General features: G+C 41.8%; 1 pseudogene; it reads left to right on the top strand.

Moving 5' to 3' along the window:
- Window positions 1-3,896: 3,896 nt before the first annotated feature.
- Window positions 3,897-19,994, top strand: part of LOC129069721 (acidic leucine-rich nuclear phosphoprotein 32 family member B-like) — a 49,741-nt pseudogene continuing 33,643 nt past the window's right edge.

Here is a 19,994-nt window from a genome sequence, read left to right as displayed (position 1 = left end):
CTCTGCACCAACTAAACAGTAACTCCCTGCCCCTTCTAGCCATCCTTCTCTGTCCATGTAGTGTGTGTTGAAGGAATCAAGATTCCTGCAAACTTGTCTGAAATATTCCCACCTTGCTTTCAGAACCACAATAGTCTTTTAAGAAGAAGGGGGAAAGACTTTCATTGTAGTATGAGAGATCAGCCTACTATTTAAAAAATGCTCTGGAAAAGGAAGCCAAAATCTTTAAATTTCACGTAAACTTGTGAATAACTCTTTTCTCTATGCAGCTTTCCATGTGGGATAGGAGGTGGGTGTGATGATAAATCTCATAGTGTGTGGGCTTGAGGGACTCAGAAATGGAAGAGTGGGCCAAATGTTACATTTATCTGCTTACTTGACTAGAGATGAGGCCTAGTTGTCAAATCCGCGAGGGTGAATTTATTTCTGCATCAGGCAAGTACTTTGTTTTCTAAGCCCTGAAGTCCTGTAGGCACCTCCCTACCAGAACTGTCCTCCCCGCTGACTCTCCAGCCTTGTCCCATGTCCCAAACATCATGAGAACCAAAGCTAGGGGGGTTGGGAGATAGGGGATAACAAGGCTGCAGGAGAAAAGAAGGTGGAAGTAAGCCGAAGGGACACTGACTGATCATTTAGGTAAAGTGCTGGGCAGAGGACCTGACTCCCAATAAGTGCTAGTAAATGGTGATGCTGATGCTAATGATGAAGATGATGATAATGGAGCCCTGGCCATGTGGCTCAGTTGGTTGGAGCATCATTCCATACACCAAAGGGTTGAAGTTTAATTTCTGGTTAGGGTACATATCTAGGTTGTGGGTTCAGTCCTTGGTCAGGGCACATACAGGAGGCAACCAACTGATGTTTCTCTCTCACACTGATCTCTCTCTTCTCTCTCTCAAATCAATAAACATATCCTCAGGTGAGTATTAAAAAAAAAAACGACGATAATAGAAAAACTTCCTCTAGAAATCAGCTGCTTGAATGGGAGCTCAGCTTCTAACTACAGAGCTGCTAATTTCCTTCTATGGATCTGAGTCTGCCCCTCTCTAGCTTTCACCCATGCATCTTAATTCTACCTCTTGAGCCACCCTCATCTGATTACTCTTCCTAATATAGACACACATCAGTTCGTTGAAGAGAGCAATGATGGTTCTTCCCAGCATCTCCTCTTCTCCAATACCACTGCTCTTCAGACATTCTTCATAAAACTTGGTTTCTAGATCCTCATTAAGTGCTTACAGACAGAATCAAGGGAGGCAGGGGGACAGCAGTGCCTGTACAATGAAGGGAGATGGAATGCAGCTGACGAGCAGGTAGAACGCGATGGACCCAGAGACAGAGAGCGTGGGATGGAAAAGAAGGGATTCCAGGGGTCACGGACTCAAAGCAACAGTTCTCCAGTTCTCACTCCAGAGGGAGATCCATGAGGGCACCAATACTGGACTGTCAGCTGTGTTGGCCTTGGGCCAAAGGATGCCGGACTTGATAGGGCTCCACAGCTGAATCCCTGCAGAGTCTGCTCTTTAATGAGTACTTCTGAGGTTAACCATGTGAGCCTATCCAAGCAAGGAGGCTCACAACGGCCTCTCAGAGTTGCCTTTGCTATTTGTAGGTGGAGAATTTAGCTGTGATATGAAAACTTTGAACAACACACTCTAGGTGCTGTGGTCCATGAGAGCTGTCTCTCACATCCCTATGATAATGTGGCCACAGTGCAGGACAGAGTGGAGAGGTAATGTGCCCAAGAACAGGAAGGAGGCACTGAGAGCAGTGGTATTCACTTCCCCTGGAAATTTATGCAAACGCTGGAGCCTGTGGGGAAGTGACAAGTTCAGCATCAGGACCTACTAATAGATAATGGTCCATAGGCTGCTGTTGAAGACCAGTGAAATAATGTGCACGTTTGTTTATACCTATGTGATTTTTCAGCTCAAATTATCCAACTACTTGCTCACTGTTGCAACTCAGCAACTTCATTTCCTAAGCCTTCATTCTTTTCCATTGAGAAAATCTCCTCCATCCATTACCTATACTCTCCACATCACTCTTTACTTCAAAAAACCTGCCCAGAGCAAATACCACATCAACACACCCTTTTCCACTGACCTCAGCTGCAATTCCAAGAAGGAAGGCAGAAGCAGCCTTTGATACACAGAACAAACCACCAAGAAAGTTCATGGTCACTAGTGTCCCCTCTATGGGTGTCACTGCACAACTATGAGAAGAATAGCAGTCACTGGTTCTCTACTTTTCCCAGTCTGCTGACCATAGGGTCACGCAGCCAGAGGCAAGATACCTGATCAGTGTTAATAGTTCTCCATTATACTCTAAGCCTGGTTATTTCTGCATATCAAGACAGTTAGGACCTTGGAGAATTCACCATCACAACGTGTGCATGTGAAGGTCAAGTTCAGGCTCCATTTCTAGCTTTGGCCCCAGCTGGAGGACATGTGTAGCTGCACGCAGCCAGCCTTGCCCCCTCCCAGCAAAGTACCATCTTCAGTCATTCTGCCCAATTTCCCTCCCTAATCCACCTTTTCTTTTTTGGATGGTAGAAGCTGCCTGAGTTGGCTCTTATGAGTCAATTCCACCTACTTTTGGTTAAACTCTACTCCTGGCTTGGTGATCTTCCAAGACAAATGACAAATGCAGAAGCCACAGGGGGCTGGAGAGGTGCCCTCATGGAGAGTTGCCCAACAGAACCTCAATTAATTTCTCAGGTTGCCATCAGGACTTCCAACATAGGAGAGGAGTTCAGCGTCCAAGGCTGGCGGAGCACTTGGCTGGTGCCCTGCGTGGACATTTAGGATGTCAGGGCCTGTTTACCTCTACCTTTCAATATGAGAACCAGTTCTTGATTCCAACACTCACACACATACAAGAGGAACAAAAATTTTGAATTCTACATGTTTCCTAAAGTCAAGAGTCAGAATGAAAGGCAGGTGAAAAAGTCAATGAGGCAGCAGAGACAGAAACAGATTGAAAGCTGAGAGGCCAACTGACAGACTCAGAGAGAACATTTTTCCAGGTCGGGCTCAGTCCATCTCTCACACCCAGACCCTTAACCGAGCTCACCCCACCTCTTCAAATTACACCTATCCTCTCCTCCAGCATCCACAGTAGCTCTAGAATTTTTATATAAGAAGCTGACAATCTAGTTGGAAAAGGGGCTAAGGAACTTCTTTTGAAGCTGCAGTTGCATATTAAGCACACTGTTTTGATTTTGAATAAAGATTTAATTGGAGTTACTGATGGGAATGATTAGGGTATTCCCACACCCCAGAACAATCTCTGTTCTAATCTGTCAAGTTATTCTCTCCCCCCTCAACTCATGATGTCCATGCCTACATTCCTAGCTTTGCTTCTCTCCTTTCCTTCCCCTTACCTGGGAGAAAGCTGCACAGACCCTCCCAGGCTCAGCTTCTCAATGAGACCCAATTAAACACTATTCAATGACTATTGCTCATTTACTTGACAGCTGAGCATGGTGTCTGGGTGGATGCCAAGCACTGCCTAAAAACCCTAACTCTGTACTGGACTTTACTCTTTGCAAAGCTTTTCCTTCTAGCATCTTATTCAACTCTCACAAGCCAGGAGAGAAAGGGTCATCATCCCATCTTAAAGATGAGAAGAGAAACAGACATAGCAGCATATGCACAGGTTTTAGACATGCAGACCCAAACTGAAATTTCACATTTGCCAGCTATTGCTTTGTGTGAATTGAAACAGGTGTGGGTGTCAGTTTTCTCATCTATAAAATGGAACTATAGTTACCCACTTGTCAAGACTTTTGTCAGATCTAGAGATAACAAATTTAAGGTGCCTAGCAAGTGTGTAGAGTGAGTATAAACTCCTAAATGGTAGCAATTTTGATGACGATGATGATGATGATGGCGATGGTGATGATGGTGGTGGTGTTGGTGTCGGTGACAATGATGGTGATGGTGATGTTGATGACGGTGTTGATGGTGATGGTTGTGGTAGTGATAATGCTGGACTATCATTATGACAAGATGTTGGTAATGGTTTTGTTGTTTATCTATATTTTCTAATCTTTCTACAGATAATCATGACTAGTATTATTTAAGAAAAATTGATTCAAGTCCTTTCAAATACTCCTGTTGAGCACTTATTCTTCTACTCTAGGGCAACATGTTAGTTCTATATAAAACCCATTAGGAAGCCAGCAGCCATGGGCAGGTGCTATCTCAATGCCTGGCCAAAACCTCATTCCCCTCTCCTGGTCTCACTCACCATATATTGAAGTCCAGGTGATTGTGCCCAGCAGCTATTGGTTCCATGTAATTGTCTCCAAAATGCTCTGTGTGGCCTTTCTAGACAGGAGCGCTTCACAATTAGTCGTCTCAAGGAAATGCTAAAAGACAAGCGATTATTTTGGGGAATTACTTATCAGCAAGGAGATACAACTCTGATAGAACATAATAGAGGCCATGTGTTAATTACAAACTGCAAGATGCTATCACATCATTTCTTAATCCACAGCACATTAGGCATTCCAGCCTCAGCTCTCTGTCATTACTGTGTGCTTGTTACAATGTGAGAAGAAAAAGGCATCACAAATGAGGACAATTTTGGATGCACCCATATGCAAGTGGTCAGCAAACATCTCTTTAATGAGCCTAATTTTGCCTTGGATCCAAAGTACCACATATTTATCTATGAGAGCAAGCACGCCATGCACACATACTTGTGCATGCACAAGCAGGCACTCTTAGACCATCTTGTGAAAAATATCCAATTTCCTGATTATAATTCTCCTAGTTTGCTTTCTTCAGCATTTTTTTAAGCAACTAGGAATTATTCATTGAAATGAGAAATCAAAATTCTCAATTATTCAATATTTCCTGAGGGCCTACTGTGTGTCAGGCCTGTAGCAGGCACAGGGGGCAACAGAGCAGGGGAACATTTGTCCTCATGGAGTTTGTAATCTAGTTGGGGAGGAATGCTCAGTGCCCTCAAAACAAGGAGCTAAGGAGGGTCTACTACTTAGCAGGAAGCAAGGAGAGTATACTCATATTCTATATGCCCCTAGCATTCTGAGGAAAGGAGAGAGCCTAAATGCCAATGGGCTGTGGCCTCAGATTTAGTTCCTCACACTCCATCCATAAGTAAGAGCCACCACTTTCATTCCATCCCACCTCCCACGCCAAGTCATTTTAGGATCGAGCTGCAGGGGGCCTGTGCTGGGTCAGCTCTGAGCGATGGACAGGAGGCTTACAGGGATTAAGGCAAGTCAGGGCATACCAGATTTAGTTTCAAAGTGATATTCACCAGGATATTGGATTGCCTCTTACGGAGCCACTAATGGAGATGGGTGGGAGGTGGCCAGCTCTTTGGAAAATAATAACCCCTGAAGATTTTCCACTCTGATAGTGAAATTGAGTCGTCCAATGGTATGCAGCCACTTGGGATTACTGCTCCACTTTGCTTGTTGGGAGGGGAGTCAGTGACACTGGAAGGACTTGTCCTAGGGCCAATGATGGGAAAAGCCACCAGCAGTGCTCTTTCTGAGATAGCATCAAGGCGGAAATGACATCCACTGAACACCCCAACTTCCTGAACCTGCAGATCACCATGTGGACTGGGGAGCAGACAGAGGGTAGCCCTAGACAGTCAGGCGCTCTGGGACACCCTCCTGCCAGCCTGTACAGCACCCAAGTGCACACAGTACCAAGTCCTTCTCCACAGAGAGGATTTCTGGTCCCTGAGAACCCCGTAAGTGGTGCAAATATCCAAAGAGGCACAGGAGGGGAGCTGGATGTGCCTTGGGGGAGGGTGGGATGGAGGTGGAGTGCATAGAGTTGAACTTTGGCTGATTGAAAGGCCTCTTAGCATCAGAAACCAGTCTGGGATCAGGGAGGGGGATGAAAAGTAGCCAAACTTTATTATCATTTCACCAAGGTCATCTGTTCAGGGAGCATGGCCTTCAGTATTGCTGACTGAGAAGTTACCCTTTAACACAGGGCCTAGGTTTAATCCCTCTCATCTCTCCTTACTGCCAGACCAAACTGTTTACCCATTCCTCTCAGAGCTGCTGTGTCCTCCTGCCTGCCTTCCCCTGGGGCCATTTGTGCCTTCTTCTCCAACTCACCTACCAGACAGCCTCCCTGATTCTGTCCCCTGAGGGGACCCAGCACCCAGCAAGGCCACCCTACACTTTGTATGCATAGGACCACCCATTTCTGTGGGAGGCTGGTGGAGAGCATGGGTACTGCAGGCCCTCAGGTTGAAATCGCAGCTTGGACACCAATGAGCATGGGGACCTTGTGACTCTCACTCTCTGAGACTCTGTTTATAGACACCATTACAGCTCATTCTTGAGTTGTGGTGAAAAGTAGGTGAAATATGATGCACATGAGGTGGCCAGCCTCTGGTGTGGCATTTGTTAGATGCTAAGTTATTTCTCTCCCTTTGGAACATGGGACCCTGAGGGGGAATGGCTAGGTGCTCTTTTTCTCTCTTCTGGGACATTCCAAAGTGGCTGGAATAGAATTGTGTGTGCAGGAAGGGCTTCCAGTACCCAGTGGCCAGTGCCCAAAGGTTTGCGTTACCCTCCATAGGACCACCAGTCTTCCGCTCCAAGGGCCGAACATTGCACCACTGTTCCTAAGGCTCCAAGACACCAGAGGTTTAGGCCTATTCATCTGAATAGTGAGTTAAGGAATGTCCACATTGCCATCCTTCTCACACTGCTACCGCCACCACCTCTAGCCTTACCCTACCTGCCCAGACTCTCACTCAAACCTACCCTTTGCTCACAGGGGCAAAATCAGTGGCAACTTCTTAGGGGCACAACTTCCTCACTCACTCCCCTCTTCCTCTCAGCTGACAGTGTTTTAAAAAGTCACACTTCATTACCAAGATGGAAAATCTTCAGAGCTGCTTTCCAAGGGATGGTCAACTGAGCAGCCACACAGTCCAACAGACAGAAATAGAAAGCACAACTGAATCTCACTCTGACATTCGTTAGCTGAACAATCTTGAGCTGATCACTTAACTTCTCTGAACCTCTTTTTCTTTATCTGCAAAAGAAGGGAAAGTTTGCAGAGTTTTCAATGAGAGAATACAGCAAGATGATGCATATAAAGGGTTTTTTTACCAGAAAGGCTGTAAAAATGTGAGCAGTAGTTATTAGGAAGAGCATTTTTAATAGGAGACAGCAAAAGGTTATCTGATTGTGTCATTCCATTGACCATATATTGATTGTATGTTTCCTATGTGACAGGCAAGCCACTAGGCTGGAGGGAAACAGCAGTGAACCAAAAGACCTGTTTCTGCCCTGGAAAAGCTCCCATTCTCATGGAGGTGGCGGGAAGGACAGATAGTGCCAGCAGGTATCTTATGCCATGTGATCAGTGCTACTCGGTGGAACAGGTGGGGTTGGAGTGCTGAGGTGGTGAGGGTGACTGGTGTACAGAATGTGGTCTTTCTAGCAAGGACTGCATGTCCTCAGAGGCCTCCCATAACAAATTCCTTCTTCTTCTGAAAGAGGTTGATAGTAGCCAACAGAGAGATGGCAGACGACCCCTTCATAGAATCTTCAGAAACAGGGATCTGCCACCAACATCATTGTTGAACATTGTTCTGGAAGTGCAAATCAATGCAATTAGATAAGGAGAAAAAAAGATGTAAATGTATTACAAAGGAGGAAGCAGATTTACTATTATCTGCAGATAATATGATTATACGGTTCATCCAACCAACTGAATAACTTTAAGAAAAAAAACAGAATTGAGTTGGGTGGTTTCTTCTTATACACACAACAGCCAATTAGAAAATACACTGCAGCATGAGTGAGCATGAGGAGCGAAACACCAATTATTCATTCAATATTATTGAGAGACTGTCAGTCAAGATGGAGACATAGATAACACGCCTCTCCTCCTTGCACAACCACGGCAAAAATTATAACTAAACTACAAAACAACTATCACCTAGAATAGTCAGAAAATCAAGCTGTATGGAAGTCCGAGAACTATGGAATTAAAGAAGTAACATTCATCCAGATGGGTAGGAGGGGCAGAGATATGGCAATGTGGAATGGACAGTCCCATGCCCGTGTGTGGTGGATAAAAATCAGGAGGGATACTTCAGGAGCAAGGGATTCCAGCTCCACATCAGACCACCCAGGCCAGGGTTCCAGTGCCAGGAAGACAAATCCTGATAACTTCTGGCTGTAAAAACCAGTGGGAGGTTGGGGCAGAAGAAACTGTGGCATTCTCAGGCATCTCCTCTTAAATGGCCCATGAAAACTTAGGGCTCACTCAGACTTACTCCCTCTGGGCTTCAACACTGGGGCAGCAGCTGGGAGGGCAGCAATGACATATGGGGAGAAACTGAAGTATCCAGCATCAGGGCATGTGCAAGGGGACAACTTCTTCCCAGACAAAACTCCAGAGGCCAAGTAGAGACCATTGTCACTTTTCTGAGCCCTCCCCAACACAGAGCCACAGAGCAGCATCTCCATATCTGAGTCTGCATCAGCCTGATCACACAGGTTGCCCTGCCCTGGTGAATACCTAAGGCTCCACCACTTCCAACTTATGGGTGCATTTTCCTAAAATAGGCCACTCTACCAAGACAAAGAGTAAAAGCATCTCTACCTAACACATAGAAACAAACGCAGGGAGCCTGCCAAAATGAGGAGACAAAGAAGTATGGTCCAAATGAAAGAACAGAACACCTGGCTGGTATGGCTCAATGGATTGAACACCAGACTGCGAAGCAAAGGGTCGCCAGTTCAATTCCCAGTCGGGGGCATGAGAGAGGAAACCACACATTGATGTTTCTCTCCTTCTCTTTCTCTCTCTCTTCCCCTCTGTCTAAAAATAGATAAATAAATAAATAAAATCTTTAAAAAAAAAAAAAGAACAAAACAAAACTCCAAAAAAGAACTAAACAAAATGGAGATAAACAATCTATTAAATGCAGAGTTCAAAACACTGGTTATTAGGATTCTCAAGGACTCATTGGGTAGTTCAACAGCATAAAAAAAGACCCAGGCAGAAAGAAGGTTACACTAAGTGAAATAAAGAAAAATTTACAGGGAGTAAACAGTGGAATGGATGAAGCTGAGAGTCAAATCAATGATTTGGAACATAAGGAAGAAAAAAACATTTAATCAGAATAGCAAGAAGAAAAAAGGATCCAAAAACAAGGATACAGTAAGAAACGTATGGGACAACTTCAACTGTACAAACATTCAAATCACAGGGGTGCCAGAAGGAGATTAGAAAGAACAAGAAATTGAAAACTTAGCCCTGGCTGGTGTGGTTCAGTGGATTAAGTGCTGGCTTGTGAACAAAAGGGTCACTGGTTTGATTCCCAGTCAGGGCAATGCCTGGGTTGCAGGCCAGGTCCCCAGTCGAGGGTACATGAGAAGCAACCATACATTGAGGTTTCTCTCTGTCTCTCCCTCCCTTCCCTCTCTAAAAATAAATAAAATATTTTAAAAATATAAATCGAAAGCTTACTTGAAAAAATAATGAAAGAAAACTTCCCTACTTTGGTGAAGGAAATAGACATAGAAGTGCAGGAAACACAAAGAATCTCAAACAAGACGGACACAAAGAGGACCACAACAAGACACATAATTAAAATGCGAAAGATTAAAAATAAAGAAGGAATCTTAAAAGCAGCAAGAGAAAAGCAGAGAGTTACATACAAAAGAGTTCCCATAAGACTGTCGGCTGGTTTCCCAAAACAAACTTTGCAGTCTAGAAGGGACTAGCAAGAAGTATTTAAAGCGATGAAAAGCAAGGACTACAACCTAGATTACTCTATCCAGCAAAGCTATCATTTAGAATGGAAGGGCAGATAAAGTGCTTCCCAGACAAGGTACAACTAAAGGAGTTCATCATCACCAAGCCATTATTATATGAAATGTTAAAGGGACTGATTTAAGAAAAAGATAAAAACTATGAACATTAAAATGGCAATGCATTCACAACTATCAACTATTGAATCTAAAAAACAAACTAAGCAAAAAAGCAGAACAGAAACAGAATTATGGAGATCATTTGGAGGGGTATCAGTTAGGAGGGGGAAGGAGGAGAATGGGGGAAACGGTGTAGAGATTAAGAAGTACAAACTGGTAGGTACAGAATAGACAGGGGGATGTTAAGAACAGTGTAGGAAATGGAGTAGCTGAAGAACTTACATGTGTAACCCATAGACATGAACTAAAAGGGGAAGATTGCCAGAGGGAATGGGGGGTGTTGGATGAAGGGGAGCAAAGGGGGAAAAATTGGGACCACTGTAATAGCATAATCAATAAAATATATTTAAAAATATATGGCAAGAAATGATTCCTTTTTTTAAGAAAAAAAAGAAAACATCTAAGAATATATTTCATACTAACTGCAGGATCTATATGAAAAAAGTTTTAAAACTCCAATGAGAAATTTTAATAATATTTGACTAAATTAAAAGATATCAAATAAAAAACCTTGTGTTGTAAAAATTTGTTTTCCTCTTTCAAAGCAATCCCAATTAAAGTATTAACATAATTTTTTTTGACTAGACAAATTTATTCTAAAGTTTATCTGGGAAAACAGATGTATCAGAATAGCTGGGAAAATGATGAGGGAAAGGGAAGCTAGACTTCCTCACCAGATGTTTCAAAGTATTTATTGTAAATCTATAATAACTAAAACACTTTGGCACAATGTATTAATGGATAAGCAAATTCACAAAACAGGAGAGAGTCCACATATAAACCCAAGTGCATATTGAAATTTGATGTATAATAAAAATGTAATTGAAATCAGTGACTACAAAAATAGATTATTCAGTAAATGGAATGAAAATGATTGCCTAACAATTTAGAAGGGGAAAAACCAACTAAGCTGGAGTCCCATTTTTTATCTCACACTGAAATAAATTTCAGATGAAACAAAAATGTTAGTAAAAATATAAACTTTAACAGCTCTAGAAAGATAGATAGATAGATATCTATCTTTGTGTGTGTATATATATGCATATATACATATGTATATGTAAAATATAAAATCTTATTTTAAAAAATAATCTTGGGGTAGGGAGATTCACTCCAAGCATAACAAAAAACCCAAAAATCATTTTTTAAAAATGATCATGATAAAAAAAAAAAGTTTTAATCTGTATGGTTAAAAAGTAAATAACATGGAAATAATCTAAAAAGAAATCATCCATGCTTACAGCCCATTGGCTGAAACTCTGTCACATGGCCCCACCTACCCTAAAAGTATCAGGGAAATGGAGCCCATAGACGGCAACTTCTTCTCAGGGACAAGGCCACACAACAGAAGGAAGAGCACACATTTCTTTTTTTTTCTTTTTTGGTAATCATGGTCATATTTATCCAACCCAGTGGAGTAAAGTGGAGATAAGAATCCACATCTCTCCTTCAATATCAGGTCTCTATATTACAGAAAACTTTTGTTAAATAGTCTCTTTGAACTCATTAACTTTTGGATTAGTATTACTTTACCTGACAGTTGTTTGTTGCTACCTCCTTGTTGAGATTCACTTTGTAGTTCGCAAGAGCCTTATTATATACACATATTCCAGGATATAAAGGGTTATTCTCTACATGAGGATGGTGGGCAGTTTATTCCTTCATCGTCACTGGAAAAGGTTACACTAGAGGAAATGGCATTAAACTTCACCAGGACGGATTTAGATTAGATGGGAAGAACTTCCTGACTGATGATTTCCTTCTCTGCCATCCTTAAAAATAGAATAGTTACCAATTTGTCAGTTTTTAAGGTTCGGGCAGTTAGAATACGTAGATGGTTTCTCAAGATCTCTTTTAATATATAGTATTACTTTGTCACAGGGCTGCGTTTCTAAGAGGAACTCAATTAATGTACATATATGAATTGAAAACAATTTAGAGGGATTTTTTTCCCCCCAAAGCAATAGGAAATGAGTTTGTTTTGCTTTTGTCTCTTTTTTTAAAAAATTATTTTTTATTATTTATTTTACCTTAATTTTTTTATTTTTCATGTAGAGTTGACATACAATATTATATTAGTTTCAGGTGATTAGACATTATATAACTTACTAACTGATCATCCTGATAAATCTCATACCCATTTGACACCATACACAGTTATTGCAATATTATTGACTATATTCCCTATGTTGTACTTTACATCCCCATGACTATTCTGTAACTACTGGTTTGTATTTCTTAATCCCTTCATTTTTTTCACTCATCCCCCCAACCCCCTCACATGAGGCAACTGTCAAAATGTTCTCTGTATCTATGAGTCTGTTACTGTTCTGTTCGTTTATCTTGGTTTTTAAATTCAATTGTTGATAGATAGGTATTTATTGCCATTTTATTATTCATATTTTTATCTTTATCTTTAAAGAAGACCCTTTAATATTTCATATAATAATGATGATACGGTGATAATGAACTCCTTTAGCTTTTTCTTGTCTGGGAAGCTCATTATCTGCCTTTCTATTCTAAAGGATGGCTTTTTTGGGTAGAGTAATCTTGGTTGTAGGTGCTTGCTTTTCTTCATGTGAAGTATTTCTTACCAGTCCCTTCTAGCCTGCAAAGTTTCTGCTGAGAAATCAGCTGACAGTCTTATAGGAGTTTCCTTGTAGATAACTAACTGCTTTTCTCTTGCTGCTTTCAAGATTTTCCCTTTATCTTTAACCTTTGGCATTTTAATTATGTGTGTGTTGATGTGGGCCTCTTTGGGTTCATCTTGTTTGGGACCCTTTGTAGTTCCTGGACTTGTATGTCTCAGGTGAGGGAAGTTTTCTGAAATTATTTTTTCACATATGTTTTCAATTCCTTGAGAGCACACATTTCAGCCATGTTGGCCTCATTGTGAATTTATTTCACACATAGAAAAACAATGGGAAAATATTGTCAAATTAAATGAAGTTTCACAAAAGTATTTAACAAAACAAACAGAGAAAAGTATATGAACTCACGGGGTTTATAGAAAAATAAGTACAAATACCCATTAAACACAGGAAAAATGCTCAAGTTCACTCAAAATTAAGTAACTTAAAATAAAAACAGTAAGATACCACTTTTTATTTATCAAACTGGTACACAGTGAAGAAGTTTGGTAATAGTTGGTGAGTGGGTATGCAATACACACTTTTAAATACTGTTGGTGGGAGTATAAATTAGTGTTACATCTTTTGAAGATCAAGTTGGCAATATCAATAAAAAATTTAAATACATATATTTTTATTTGATAGCAGTTTCACATTAAGAAATGTATCTTGTAGATATATGGGATAAAATACATCAAGGTACATGAATAAGGAGCTTCGTTGAAGCATTTTGTATATTAGCAAAAGAAGCAAAACAAAGAGACAAAAAAATGGACACAATTTCTATGTCTACCAATAAGAAGCACATGCATTAAGACATGTGGTTTAATGCATACCATGCAGTATATAAAAAGACTGATATGGAGCCATTTGTGCTAATATAACAAGATCTCCAAAATACGCAGAAGAAGCTCTTCACCTAACAGACTTACTAAATCATTTGACACCCGTAGTTCCTCCATAAAACACCATGTGATGACCACGGCCCGCACTCCAGTGTTCCAAGGTACTTCTCCAACAAGTTGAGTAGGATGCTTAGCAGGAATCAACTGTGTTTGTTTCCAAACCTGTTTATGCCAGCTGTACTTATTATTGTTAATTCATAACTAAATATTACAAAAGACTACATATCACTACAGAAATGAGTCATTTCTATGAAAGCTAAGGTGAATGCTTTGAAAATGCTCAATAAAACTAGGTTTCTAAAAAAGATGATGTCTAAAACGTGAGTGAGACAACTATAAAGGATGATGTGTGAGAGTTTTGTTCTCATATCTTCCAAAATATCTTTAAATTCTCATTCCACATTAAAAAACTGAAACTGCACATGACAGATGTGGTTTTCCCTTTAAAGCAATGTAGGGCCCAATTGGTTGGTATACGAGCTCTTCTGAGCTCTTCAAGAGCCTTAGCCCCACGTCATAAGTTCACCTGCTGGTATTTGATGATCTGTTTTGTAAGTGTGATAATGTTATTGTTATTATGTTTGTTTGTTTTGAAGAATCTTTATCTTTTAGAGATGCTGTATTAGCAAGCCTGGGCTGCCATAACAAAATACCATAGACTGAGTGACTTAAACAAGAATTTACTTCTCACGGTTTGGGAAACTGGAAGTCCAAGATCAAGGTGCCTGAAATATCAGTGCCTGGTGAGAGGTCTCTCCTTGGTTTACAGATGGCCACCTTCATACTCTGTCCTCACATGGCCTTTCCTCTGTACATGTGGGTGGAGAGACAGAGAAAGGAAGCTTTCTCACATCTTTTCTTAGAAGGGCACTAATCCCATCATGACCTCTCCTAACCGTAATTACCTTCCAAAGGTCCCGTCTCCAAATACCATCACAATTGAGGCAAGGGCTTCAACGTGAGAATTTTGGAGAGACATAGTTTAGTCCATAGCTGATGCAGACTGAAATATTAGGGATTAAGTAAAAATAGATTTGGAATTTGCTTCAATGTAATAGCATTTTGGGGGGACAGATGCAGATGAAACGGACTTGCCATGAATCAATAATTTCTGAAGCGGGTGATGGCACACCATACACAAAATACTAGTCTGCCTTCTTTGTATATGTTTAAAATTTTCCATAATATGTTTTCAAAAATGCCAGATTAATATATGCTCATGTATTCTAAATTAGAATAAAAGTTTAAAGTATGTATGTGTAAATTTTATAATTACTTCTTAGCCTGTTCTTTAAGCAGCAGTGACAGCATCAGGTAAAACAGCTTCAGTTATATCATTAAAGGAAAAATGAAAGGGTATAGATACTGTATTATTATATTACACTTAAGTGTGCTGGTAATATGCATCTGTGGCATATTTAAATTTTACCCCAACACTCAGGCACAGGAAACATTACTTTTTTTTTTTTAGTACTTTTCTGAAACCAAACAATCTGCTCTCTGTCTCCATCCTGCGGGGGAAAAAAAAATATTAATCTCAGGCATGGGATTCTTCTCATCCGATCTGGTGGACATAGAGTGAAGGAAATTGTCATACTCCTCCCTGCATCACCAAGGTGGTGAGAGACACCGTAACACTCTCGGAGTAGCGGACCCCACGCCCTTACCCTGGTGCCAGAGATCGCCAGCGTCCTTCCGCAATTTAACCTTCCAACTAGCAACCTCCACAGCCCACTTCTCTCCCCGGGCTTCATGCAAGACACATGCAGGGGCCTGCTGAGCCTGGAGGGGCTGTCGCAGGCAGGTCAGGGCTTCCCATTCCACTGCCGGGCAAGTGTCTCCCAGACCTCACTCTCAGTGGATAGCTGGCGGGCCTGCTACAAAGAGGGTCAGCCCAGAGCAGACTGGCCTCAGTCGTGAAAGCGTCCGTAGCCCCTTCAGGGACTACCTGGGGGAAGTCCCTCTGCCCCTACACATCTTTCAATTACTTTTTTTTTTTTTTTACAAAATTTTATTTTTTTATCAGATTGTTTAGAAAAGTTACTTTCGGCTTTATAACTTATTAGTAATGTCATGTATATCTTCAGAATTTTTACCAAATTTGGGAAAAACCTATCTCAAGTTTCATTCATATATCAACTGAAAATGTCAGGACATTTCAATTTCTCTTTAGTTGACACGTCAGTGGTTTTTATTATGTCTCCAATTGCCTGTTTAAATGCACTTTTTGGAGCCTCCATTCTGTGATTTCTAAGCATCGTTGATTAAAATACTGATTTCCTTTGGAGACAGAGGATGCAAGGCCATCATCTTTGTCAGAAGTACATACTTGTTTGCAGGCAGGAGAGAGAAGAGAACTAACAACTTCCAAATACCTACTATGTGCCATCCTATGGACTCAAGATCCTTTTGGTCACACGTATTTCATCCTCTTGACAATGCTGGGAGGTAGATATTCTTAACCACTTACTTTAAGAATGTGCAAGAGAGCTACTTGGTTGCATGTGGTGGGGCTGGCATTAGAACCCAAGACCTTGCGGGTGCATAGATCATGCTGTGGGCTGTAGGCTCCAGGACCACAGCAGACCACAATCAAGGCAGGGAGAGCTTTGCCGACCTCTCTGCTGAGCTGAGCACTAGACTCCGAGCCCTTGTCTGAGGTACCTGGGCCCATCCATGTTGTTTTTCATTCTGTTGAGAAAGTTTCCATTATTTGCTTTATTTTAAGCAGTAACCAGGATCATTTGACCATGGACAATATGTTTTAGGAATGTTAAAAAATTAAAAATAATACATGTAAAGAGGGCCGTTCCTAGTGCCTGGCCCCCAGTAGGTCTTCAATAAGTTATAGCCATCACTATTATTGTCATTATTCCCTTTTCCTATCCCTTCTCTTCCTTCCCCTCCTCCAGTGCAAGCACTTTAAACTGCAAAGGTTAACTTGTTCCTCCTGGCCTCCCGTCTACTCAGTTTGGGCTGCTAATGAGCAGATGTTCCTGGAGATCAGAGGGAGTGGGAGAAAAGGAAAAGCAGGGCCTCTGTGCTTGGGCTCCCTCTGGGAGGGGCGTCCCGCAGATCTCAGCTTCCTGGTGTGCCGGAAAGAACATGTCTTCTAAAATGCACAGCCGGAGGCCTGGCCTGGTTCTCCGGTTCTCCCATTCGTGGGCTATAAATACTGCCTTAGCTGAGCCACTTCCCCTTGTCGGGCCTCAGTTTCCTGCCAGTTCAATGAGAGGGTTGAACTAGATAGGATTTACTTTCCTTTATAGCCCTGTCATTCAACAGATAATTACCCAGTGCCTACTGTGTGCCCACCTGGCCTAGACATTGGAGTACAGCCATGAATGAGACTAGGCAGGCCCTACCCACCTGCTGCTTAGCAGGAACCTAGCTTCTTGGGATCTGAGGGTCCATGGCATGTTTCTCCATCCCCTGACTCCTGCTCAGAGGCACTTCCAGTGTCTGCTAAGCACAGAGAGAACCAAAGGTGATGAGATCAGCCTTTGATGGACTACCCACCCTCTGGAGTGAGAAACCCAGAGGACATTCACAGCTCGCCCATGTTGACAAAAGAACATCCAGCCTAAGAAAAAGTCTCATAAGGGATTATTTGAGCCAAACTGATGACAATTGCTGGAAAACAAAATCTCAATGGATTGAGAAAATGCTCCCGAGAATCGCAGTTTTACAACCTGTTTTATATATTAGAATCAAAGGATGAGACTAAAGGGAGGGTTACATGAAATCTATTGGTGGCAGATTACAGGGAGGTAGGAGAAAACAGAGCAGGGAAATCCTTAGGCTTGGATAAAAAGTAAAATGAAGAGACACATATTTTTACATTGGTTGGTATAGGACAGTTAACCGTTAGAGCTGATAGAGATGGTATTCGGGGGACAAGATAACAATGCGGGTTTCAGTGATCTTGTGCTGTGGTGGGAGGCTGTGCCCTGAAGGGTCTAGAAAAGAAGATTACTCTGACATTTCAAAAGTCACAAAGATACACAAAGACAATTAACAGGCTCAGTTAAAGTAAAGGCTGACCTTTGTCAATGAAGCTACAGGCCTAGGACAGGACTACCTGCCATGACTCACTTTTAGTTAGGAAGTTCCACGTGCAGACCATCCTATACGATTACTTTCATTCTCTGAGTTTGTACAGCCTGCCATCTAGGCCTCCCCTGAGATTGTCAGGTTTAGGATGTGGCCCTGTTTTTGTCCACACTCAGGTCAAGGAGAAAATGTGATCAAACCCAGTGAGTTGCCTGGCCCTTGCCTTTCTCCCTCCTGGAGCTTCCAGGGGGCGCTCCACTCAGCCTTGGGATGCTGACCCAGCTGGCGCAAGAAGTAAGACTCCTGACTCTTAAGCCCTTGCCATAGCTATGAGGTCACCCAGTAGCTGCCAGCAATGGATGCAGGTTCCTATACAGTCACCTAGGAGAAGGGCAGCAAGATAGCCGAAGGAGTGTACCCTGGGAGGGTCAGGTTCAAGGCTATGGGTCAGGTTCCATGTTATGGGCCATGCAGGCTGAGGACAGCCCTATGGGGAAAGACAGACTGACAGAATGGGTCCTGAAGAATATTCTTGCCTCTGCTCTGATGGTCTGGCTGTCAGCCAACTCAAACATCCCAGGCCCGTGTCAAGCAGAGTGGGTCCAAAGAATTAAAGCTGTGGCAGCCAGGGCTCAGAACACAGACAGCCAATTCATGCCAAGTTCCTGTCTGCTTCCTATCCTCTGAGAGGGGGCACAGCATAGTGGGGAAGCACACAGATGGGTGGGGCTACAGTCCCGGGTTCAAACTCTGGCTTTCCTGCCTAATCACCATGCGATCCTAGGCAAGTTATTTAATTGCTCCATGCCTCAGTTTTCCCACCTATAAAGTGGAGATGATAATAATAATGTTTACCCCAGGGGGTTGTTGTGAGGAAGGCATTAGTCAAAGAACATGTATGAATGACCCATGGAGATGGACAATAGTATGGGGATTGACTGTGGGAGCTGGGGGTGGGCTGGGTGTGGGGAGAGCAAAGAGGGAAAAATTGGGACAACTATAATAGAATAACAATGAAAAATAATTAAATAATTTTTATGTATTTATATATAAATAATTTTATTTATATATAAATATATAAATAAAATTTATGTATTTATATAAAATATATTTAAATAAATATATAAATAAAAGTGTGTGTGTGTGTGTGTGTGTGTATAGTCTGTCCAGAAAACTTTCAGCCATTGTTAATATAACAAGAATGGTTTGTGTGACATTGATGTAACCTGGCAGCCAAGGAGAGTGGACTGGAATGCACATGCCTGAATGGTGATCACTTCACTGTACTAGTCAGTGGGGGTGGTAGACGCTGTTGAGTGAGCATATGTAGTGTGCGGCCATCACATTCACAACGACTGAGTGAGTAGAGCAATGAATCTGCATCAGATTTTGCAGTCCTCCAAGAAAACTATTGGGATGATTCAGAAGGCAGCAGCCATGGGCAACTGGTGATTGGCAGCTTCACCATGACAATGAACCTGCTCATGCATCACGTCTCATGCAGAGTTTTTTGGTGAAACATCAAATCACCCAGGTGATTCATCCTCCCTACAGCCCAGATTTGGTGCCCTGTAACTTCTGCCTTTTCTCAAAACTAAAATCACCTGTGTGATTTCAGGGACGAGATTTTAGACCGTTCATGAGATTGGGGAAAATACAATGGGGCAGCTGATGGTGACTAGGAGAACTGTGTGAGGTCCCAAGGTGCTTACTTTGAAGGGGACTGGTATGTCATTGTCCTATGCACAGTGTTTCTTGTATCTTGTATCTTCTTCATTAAATGTCTCTATTTTTCATAGCATGTGGCTGGATACTTCCTGGACAGAACTTTTGCATGAGTGTGTGGGTGTGTAAATACATAAAACTCCATTTAATCCTCATATCTATAATTCACATATATCTCATACACATGTAGTCAATGTACATCATTTAGAACAGTGACTGGCACATAGTCAATGTTATTTCTGCTTAACTCATTATTACTATTTCTTTGAGAATATAATTCTTTATTTTATGTAGCATATAAGCTTACAAATTCCTGTCATATTCATTATCTCAAACACATATTTGTAAACTTTCTTCATTTATCCACTGGAAAGTATGCTCCATGACAGCTGAGAATTTTTATTTCTCACATTCATTACTGTATTCTTGAAGCCTAGAACAGCATCTTGCACAAAGTAGATGCTGAATAAATATTTGTTGAATGGGTAAATGGATGAACTCAACAAACATTTATCGAAAGCCTATTATATACCAGGCACTGAGGATTCAAAGGTTAAAAACTATGATAACTGACCTTTGAAATAAGGCTTAAATTGACTGGTCCTCACTTGTAGAGTGATAAAATGCATTACGCTACGAAAGGTCAGCCACAAGTGCAGCAGTTCTGAGTGCTGAGTTTGCCCCAGCATCCGGGGGGACCAGCCCAGCCCAAGCAGAGACAGT

This window comes from Pteronotus mesoamericanus, unplaced genomic scaffold, assembly GCF_021234165.1.
Source record: "Pteronotus mesoamericanus isolate MK-2021 breed Mesoamerican mustached bat unplaced genomic scaffold, CSHL_Meso_final contig_24, whole genome shotgun sequence".
NCBI classification, from domain to species: domain Eukaryota; kingdom Metazoa; phylum Chordata; class Mammalia; order Chiroptera; family Mormoopidae; genus Pteronotus; species Pteronotus mesoamericanus.
This window is presented reverse-complemented; position numbering and strand designations above follow the sequence as displayed.